Source organism: Polyodon spathula, chromosome 5 (assembly GCF_017654505.1).
Source record: "Polyodon spathula isolate WHYD16114869_AA chromosome 5, ASM1765450v1, whole genome shotgun sequence".
NCBI lineage: Eukaryota > Metazoa > Chordata > Actinopteri > Acipenseriformes > Polyodontidae > Polyodon > Polyodon spathula.
In genome coordinates this window covers 46029593-46038122 of record NC_054538.1, presented here as the reverse complement: position 1 = coordinate 46038122, position 8530 = coordinate 46029593, and positions in this window count along the sequence as shown.

Sequence of the window (8530 nt, the reverse complement as noted above, 5' to 3'; positions counted from 1 at the left end):
AGTTTGTTTATCATCATTAGTGGGCAAACTCAATACAACTGAATCTGAATCAGTTGATGAACCATGAGCCTTAGCTACTGAGATTCTCCATACAAAGGGATTCAATGTTTTACTGACCAGCCTAGCTGATTCAACGTTATTTGCGACACTCTACAAGATGGCTGTCTGTTATAGCAAATCCAATACATTATTCCACCAAAGTTCCAAAAAACGTGTTTTGGAAGAACTGCACATCAGTCACATGGGAATTGTGAAAATGAACATGCTTGCTCGCATACATGTGTGATGGCCCAACCTGGATAAAGCAACTGCCTTCGTTGCCAAAAAGTGAAGCCATTACCTACACCAGCTCCATTATACCAGTGGGCTTGACCAGTACGTTCATGGCATACAAATTCATATGAACTTTACTGGACTGCTTCTTGGACACACGTTCCTGATAGTGGTAGATGCCCACTCCAAGTGGCCCCACATCATTCCAATTAAAACTGCGACTGACACTAAGACCATAAATGCTTTACGGAATGTGTTCACAATTTTTTGATTGACAGAGCAGATGGTTTCTGTCAATGACACACAATTTACAGACAAATTCAACACCTCCTTGAAAAACAATGAAATCAAACTAGTCCTCATCTCACCTTACCACCGCTACTGTAATGGAAAAGCTGATCGATTTGTCCAGACATTTATGATTTTTAAGGGAGGATGGAAGCGAATTGGAAACTGATGCTAACTTTCTGATAATGTACTGCAACACTCCACATTTAATGACAGGCATAGCTCCTGCTGAGCTAATTCTTGGACAAAGAATATGTACCTGTGGAAGGGTGGTGGGTAATTCACTGACTCAGGAGACAGACAGGTGAACTTGAAAACACAGCACAGGTGCCCAGTTTTATTTTTATGCAATGATTTCTTGTGGCCCGCAGAGGGCGCTGTTGGTCCGTGGTCTGCTTTTACCAACTATGGTAAACAGAACCACGGAAATACCAAATAATGGTAAAACAGTTTAGGGTACAAGCGCACTTGCAGGTGCTTCAAACAATAATTCAAGAATAGAAGGCGAAAAGAAAAAGGGAAAAACAGTAACAAAACTACAAAGAAAAGGTGCTGCACTTTGCAGCGATATCCCGGTCGCCACTGCCCGTGTGACCCGGATCACCGTCCCACACTGCCGGCTAACTAGCCTGCTCAGCTATACTATTCAGGGGTCTGCCCAAGGGTTCCCCGCCCTAACTGTTTCGCTCTGAAACTCTGTTTCTTTCTCTCCGACTGGTTCTCGGTCGTGGACCAGCGCTTCCGCACTCTCGGCGCGTTTAAAAGGGCAGACCTGAGGAAACAACAAAGCGTTAACTTATAGGGCTAACAATCTCCCCCAAGACCCGCCTCTCAGCCATTCAGAGAGGGGGAAAGTCCACACACCCACTTTCCCACCTCCCTGTGTCACTGCCATGACTCACAGGCGGTTGTTGGACGACTGCCGCCCTCCTCCTGCAGCACCGTGAATACGTCAGCAGAGTCAGCACAGATCTTCCCCTGCTACAGTACCAGATTGGATTTGTAGCATCCATACCTAAAGGGAAAGATTGGCTCAAAGCAGTTGGATCAGAAACTGCCACATGACTAATTACAGTTTGATCTATATCACTCTCTGAGTGAAAAACTACAGTGGAAACCCAAAGTTGCACCTGAGAGGAGTCACCAACCATTGAGGACCTTTGACTTATGACATTGAGACCTCTTGTGGAGTTTGGAAACGACAGAGAGCCAAACATCTAGGAAATTATAAACACTGAGGAAGATTTTTGGGAGATGTCATCTGCTCAAGTTGGAAGAGAATCCCAACCGAATTGCAAATTGCAGAAACTGAGCCAGAAAAGAAGGAACTTGAATGTCAGGGTGTAACAGGGGACTTGCTCCTATTATGATGAATGGCGTTGATGCGTGTTTGCTGCTTGATTGACAGGTGACTGAGATTGGAAGGTTGGGATTGACACACCCACATACAGATTTACATACAGAACCATATGTGACACTACCAGCAATGGTAGCTCACATGGGACATACGGCCCGGCGTACAAAAGCAAAATACACTACAAAAACTATAAAACAAAAGGTGCCACGAAGACAGCTTGCACTACTCTGCTAACAACTGGAGGTCCCACTTACACACTTGTCTGCTATACTGAGTGAGATCTACTATCCTGAAACTAACTATCTCTCTCTCGGGCAGTTCATTACCTCGGAATATACACAGCAGCTTCCTTCTCCCGGAACATAACCCCCAACCACCTCAGAATATACACATGATCGGCATTAGAGGTGCTCATTTCCTGACCACAGTCGTTCAGCAGGACACACATACCGATGCTTCAGCAGCAGCAGCGCTCTGAGCCCTTTAGTTTACAACAGCCGGGATCTGCATAATCTGGACCATGCACACCTGCAGATTAGGAGCACACAGCTGGTAAGCACACACTGCTGCTCATTCCCCCAACTATACACAGCAAGCAGGCTGCTACACACAGAGCGTCAGGTTCCCCATTAAAAACAATCACTATTATTTATACAATCATAACTCCCGTATTTACAATGAATAATCTCCAGCAGATCTCCAGCCCTTATACATAGGGCCTTGTTGTTGAAGGCCAACCAGATGGAAAGCCAGAATCAGCCCAACTCCCAAGGCCAAAGAGAAGCTGGAAACCTCCTGACCGATTTGTATTTGATTAAAGGGGGAGGAAATGTGATATATTTTGTACCATAGTACTAAAGTTTAATAGTTTTATTTTTTATAGTACTAATTTACAAAGGATAGTTTAGTTCTATACAGAGTAAGGATGATACTGTAACACTACTTTAGGGGGTAATTAAACAAATGTTTACCCATTATTTTGGTTAAAACAACGACAATAAAGACAAGAAGTTCTGTTAGACTTGCAAGGCTGTTTGCAGTGTGTTTATTCACGATCCAAAATAAAGTAACGTTTAGAGATAAAAAAAAACATCACCTCAATCCTGCATAACTTTTTTGGTTCATACAGCCTGTTCACTTTCTAATGAATGTGATGATTATTGATTAACATCTTTCAGATGTCACAATTCTCTGCAGACTTCAGCTATCTTCCCCTATTCTTCACCAACAGCAATGTGTGACCACATGAAGGCTTTGGTGACATTGTCAGTCCTTGAAGGCTAACCATGGTTTTAAAATATATTTATAGTCTCTAGTTATCACTAAAATTATTATCACTTTATCTTCATTTCTTCTGATGAACATGTTTGCTTGGATTGTATACTTTAATCAAAAAGATAACGTAAAAGTTGCTGCTGCTTCCTGGTACCTAATCACTTCATGTGTTGCAGTTCAAACATCATTAAATAGTCTTTCTGCTGACCCTGTTTTTCACACTGGCATGTGAAGTGCAAAATCTATTATGAACTAGGACAGTAAAAAAAAAAAAATTGATAGGAAATAACTGACTTCTTTGACCTCATTGAACCCTGTTCTGCTAATGTCCCACCCAGTAGTACACCTTGCTAAACTCTTGATGACATTACATGGAAAATATATTAAAGCATGGCTTTACTGATCACTTACTGTTGAAAGTATGTTTTAACTTTTGTTATCGATAATGTCAGTTGGTCCTCTGATTACAAAGAAAACTGCATTATTAAAGTAAACAGAGGGCTGAAAATGACAACATACAACATTGTATTTACCATAATCCAATTTTTTTTGTAAGAAAAGACTGAAAAAAAATACTTTAAACATCCACGTTGTTACTGAGAGTAATAAATGGATAAGTAAAACAATTTATTTAGCTACTTTACAGTATTTCTGGTGCTCCAATCTAGCAACAACGCTGTCATTTTTTATGTAATTTAAGTAAGATGTGTGCCATGCTTGGATGTCCCTTTACAACGTCCTCATTAAAAAGGCTCAATTTGTATCCTGTTTTGTAACTCAAAACCACATTCACCTTAGCTCTCTGTTGTGTGAGCAAATGAGATGCTTCAAAGATTTCCCTACTGGACCATACTGTAGTTTCATCTATGCCAACATCAAATGCTTTGATTTTCACAAGTATACTTCTTAAACATGACACTGTTTATTCCTTAGTTAGGTAGAATTTAGAATTTAAATACAGAAGAGAATAAGAAAATTAATCAAAACTCTCAAAATACAAGAAATATTCCAGATCAGACCTAATCTGATTAGGACTTAATTTTTACTAACATTTTTTTTTTGTTTATTTTTTGTGCACACTTCTACTTGCACTATGTGCATAGCTAAGGAGGTTAAGAAGAAACTGAGCCTTTCTGGAAATAAAGTGTTCTCAGGGTTATGTGATGGTGAAGAGTGACTAAGAGGCACTGCTGGAGATCACTTAAGTAATGACAACGGGTGGCATGAACAGTGTATGCTGTAATTAGAGTTCATAGAAGCACATTCAGATATGCACTGCAAACAGATTTCACAGTAATGGGTACCAATATGCCCCAATATTGTCGAAAAAGAAGCCACAGCTTGCATTCAAATAGGCTGTAAATTACATTTAACAACTATATTTGTCGGTGAAATATAGTGAAATTAAAGCCAACGACTGAATATGTTATGTAATAACTCCTCAATGAGGGACCCTGAGTGAAAAAACGGCAATCCATATTTTTAACATTTTCTTACCATGTATTTCAATTGGATGTACCACATATGTCCTTAGCACTGGGGAAGCGATTTTTTGGATGTACCAGGCACGTCTGTAGCACACAAGAGGTTAATAGAATTGTCGGTGGTCTAGGAGCCAACGCATGTGGGGTCAGCGCTTCCACAGCTCACTCAACATCTCTCTGCCCAAAAGCAGCAATAGTATTGACCTCTAAATCAACTCCTGGCACCTCTGTATCCCACCACTCAAACAAAGTATCCGTCACTAATCCTACGCATGCTTCAGCTCCTTCGGGTCCATCTTCAAGACAAGATAAATACGGGCACATAATTAGATTCGCTGGAGGGAGACAAATCTGTAATAATTTCAATACTGGTTTGTGCACAAACAGGCAATGTAAATTCATTCATATGTGCCCTACTTGCGGGGATGCCCATTCCAATACAATCTGCCCTCTAGCTTGCAGCAAGTGACTCTCTCTAATGCTCACAGTTTCCACTCCAATAAACATTCCTGCTTTATCCAAAACACTCATGAATCACCCCTACATCATTTACACCAGCTACTTAATCAAGGGACTAAAAAACATTTTTTCAACCCGACAGTCAAATTCCATCCTCCTCTTTTCAAAGCAAGAACCTTCACTCTGACATTCAAGAACTAGAAAAAGAAGTTAAGAAAGGTTTTATAGTAGGTCCCTATTTAGCTCCCCCGTTCCCAGTCTACAGAATTAATCCCATCGGCATTGCCATTCAATGCTAGGAAAAAAACATCTCATCATCGATTTATCACAGTTCAATTAGATGATTTTCAACTGAATCCAACCATCAATAAGCTACTTAATTCAGCACAAGATTACATGGCTTCAGCAATTATCCCATTCTACCCGATCCTCATACTTTGCAGGTTGGGCTTGTTATATAACTTTCTGCTCCCAAAGCAGAATTAATCCTACTCCATTTAACCAGGACTGGATCATGGCTTGCATAGTTCATGCAAAGGACTCTTTACATCTGGCACCAGCTACAATCAAATCCTATTTGTCAGGAATTCAACACCAATGTTGCTTGATGCCCATCTCTTCTCCAACTATACTACCAATCCCAGATGTCTGTCTCCTCTTGCGACGAATTTCCAAGTGCTCACCAGCTCCATCTCCTGCTTGCCTGCCTGTCTCTATAGACATTCTCAACAACTTGATTTCAATTCTCCACCAAGAGTGTTTCTCTCCATTTGATGATTTAACTATGGAAACCTTATGTCTACCGCATTTTTTTTTAAATGCTCAGAATATACAGTTCCTTCTATTTCCAGCTTTCCTACTCTATGGAACTCTGGACCTCATCAGTAGTTGAAGATTATATTCATTCTTCATCATCTGAAATATCCTCTGCCCATCAGTCTATTGCTAGTATATCCAGAGTGGGGATGACCTTTCCGCCAGGGCCACCAAAGATTTTGTCCTAAAAAGAAAGTTTTTTTTTCTGTCCACCATGCGAAGGGTCTTCACATAGTATAGCTTACTAACCACTTTGTCATGTTAAGTGTCTTCTTTCCTTTTTATGTTAGCTAGTGTAGTTCAGGGGGCATGCAGGAAGGGGCTTCCAATTTCCTGTCAATTAGTACCTATTCTCTATTTAAGCTCTGATCACTTGCACCTTCGCTGTCTAGTGTTTAGTTTTCATAGCAAATTCTCAGAAGCCGTCATTTTGTGCTTCACCGCTAATCTACTCTTTGTTGCCTTTCATTGGAGGTCACTTCTCTGCGCAGCACTCCCAAGATATTATCAATTATTTTCCTACCTGCTCCGGTGATTCTTCTCATCATTCAGCTTCTCTATTCAGCTGTAGGAGCTCCAACGTTAGTCTTTCCTGCTCCATCCAGCTTCCAGTGCAGAAACAGCACCGTCCAAACCGCAGTTTCATTACTCAACTTGTCAGCATCTTTATTAGACAGACTGGCCCACCACTAAAACTTTCAAAGCTCCTTCAACAAGACATCGACATTTTTGTAGTCAGTATTTGCCTTGCCATAGCTCCTCTATTTAAATCCAACACAAAGCTCTGTCAGCTGAATCTTTCTTTACTCCTCTTCCACTCCCAGATCCAGCACAATTTATCGTTCCTTCACCAACCTGGATTTCCATTAGCTACGTTCAGTGTTTTAAAGACTGGTCACAACATGCTCCAACGACACTGCTATTCTGCAACTTTTCCACCGGCGCCTCTCAGACCATGGCTACCACTGCAACGCCTTCATTGAGTGACTGCAAGGAATGGAAAATCTCTATGTTGACCAGACAGCTTCATCCAGCACTACAAGCTCCGGGCCTCAGTATTGCAATCTTCTGGCTTCCTGTTGCTCCGCTTTCACAACCTGCTAGGGCTCGTTCAACTCGACGAATTGCGACATCTAAATACTGCATTAACGTATTCATATACATGATTAACTATCCTAAAACATGTAATGAATATATTCAAATCTAAAAGAATGTGCAATTCTTGTTCTAAATTAACAAGGATTTTAATCACAATAACCAAATATATTCTACCCGGCTTCGCTCAGACAATGGTTAATTCCAATAATAACCTCTAGAAGGCAGTATAATAACACAAATTCTATACAGTCTTTAAGCTGGTTTGCTATCACTGTGAAGCTCTCATGCTCCAGTTATTCTATACATTCCTGCAGTTTGTTTTCACTCTGAGGGATTCTCAGGAGTTCCCCTCCTCCTTAACCTTTTGAATACCTATAGCAACTGACATTCTCCAATTTCAACTCTTCTCCTCTTCAAGGACCTGGTCATGAAGCAACCTTGCTCAGCTGCTTTTGAGATGCTCAGAATCTACCATCAAAGTAACATCCAGCTTCCCTGCATCAGGCATCCATTACTGCGACTTATTCCTGTTCCCAGATTCGTGTTTCCTCATCTGGCGCCACTCCTCCAATCTGACCAACTTCATCAAGGCACCTTATTCAACTTTCAAAGTTATCAAAGCAAGCCCCTAGTCAGTCACGGAACCATGTTCTACGATTATCAACATTCCAGTCGATGTCCTCCTATCCCCAATAGACAATACTCTCATAAACTGCTCCCGATCAATCAATAAGTTTTGCAGATGCCGCAGAGCAACACATTCTCTGATCTCTGCATTTTTAATCTCTCCCAAAAGCAGCCCCATCTCTGGCTCCATCTAAATCTGCCTTAACACTGGAAGACCAATATCTACCGCATTCAGCAGATCCCTACTCTCTGCAGCAGACCACCGCACTTTATCGATGGTAATCCTCCATTCTCTACAGCAGGGCCTCTGCACATTACTGACAGCACTTCATTGTTTTCTTCCTCTGCTCTGTTCATCAGATCCCGCCCTCTACTGTTAATCGCTCCTTATTACAGCAGATCTCCACTCCCTCTTCAGATCTGCTCACTACTTGCTCTAGTTTACTGTTTAAATGTGCAACTGCACTTCTCTAGACCCTGCAATGCTCCAGCTTTCCTCCAATACGTAGATCGTGGCAGCATTCCTACAATCAAGGCTAACTCTAATTCCCATCTAATCAAAATATGGGGCACTTCCTCAGCAATCCTATTCATATCTCCACTCATCCTCTCAAATGTTACAGCATTAATACTTGGTGAGAGACATGGTATGAGACTGGAAATCTGTCTTGATTATGAGTTAAAAAGTTCCACTATTAAGAGAATAACTGGAGTTGCGAAACCCAAATCTCTGAATGCGAGTTTACCTTGAGCAGACATGATAGTAGCAAACCGCTGATAGATCCCGTATTAACTAATACATAGAATGGAGGCATCTCATCTCTGCCCTCGTTTCTAGAATATGGGGCGCACA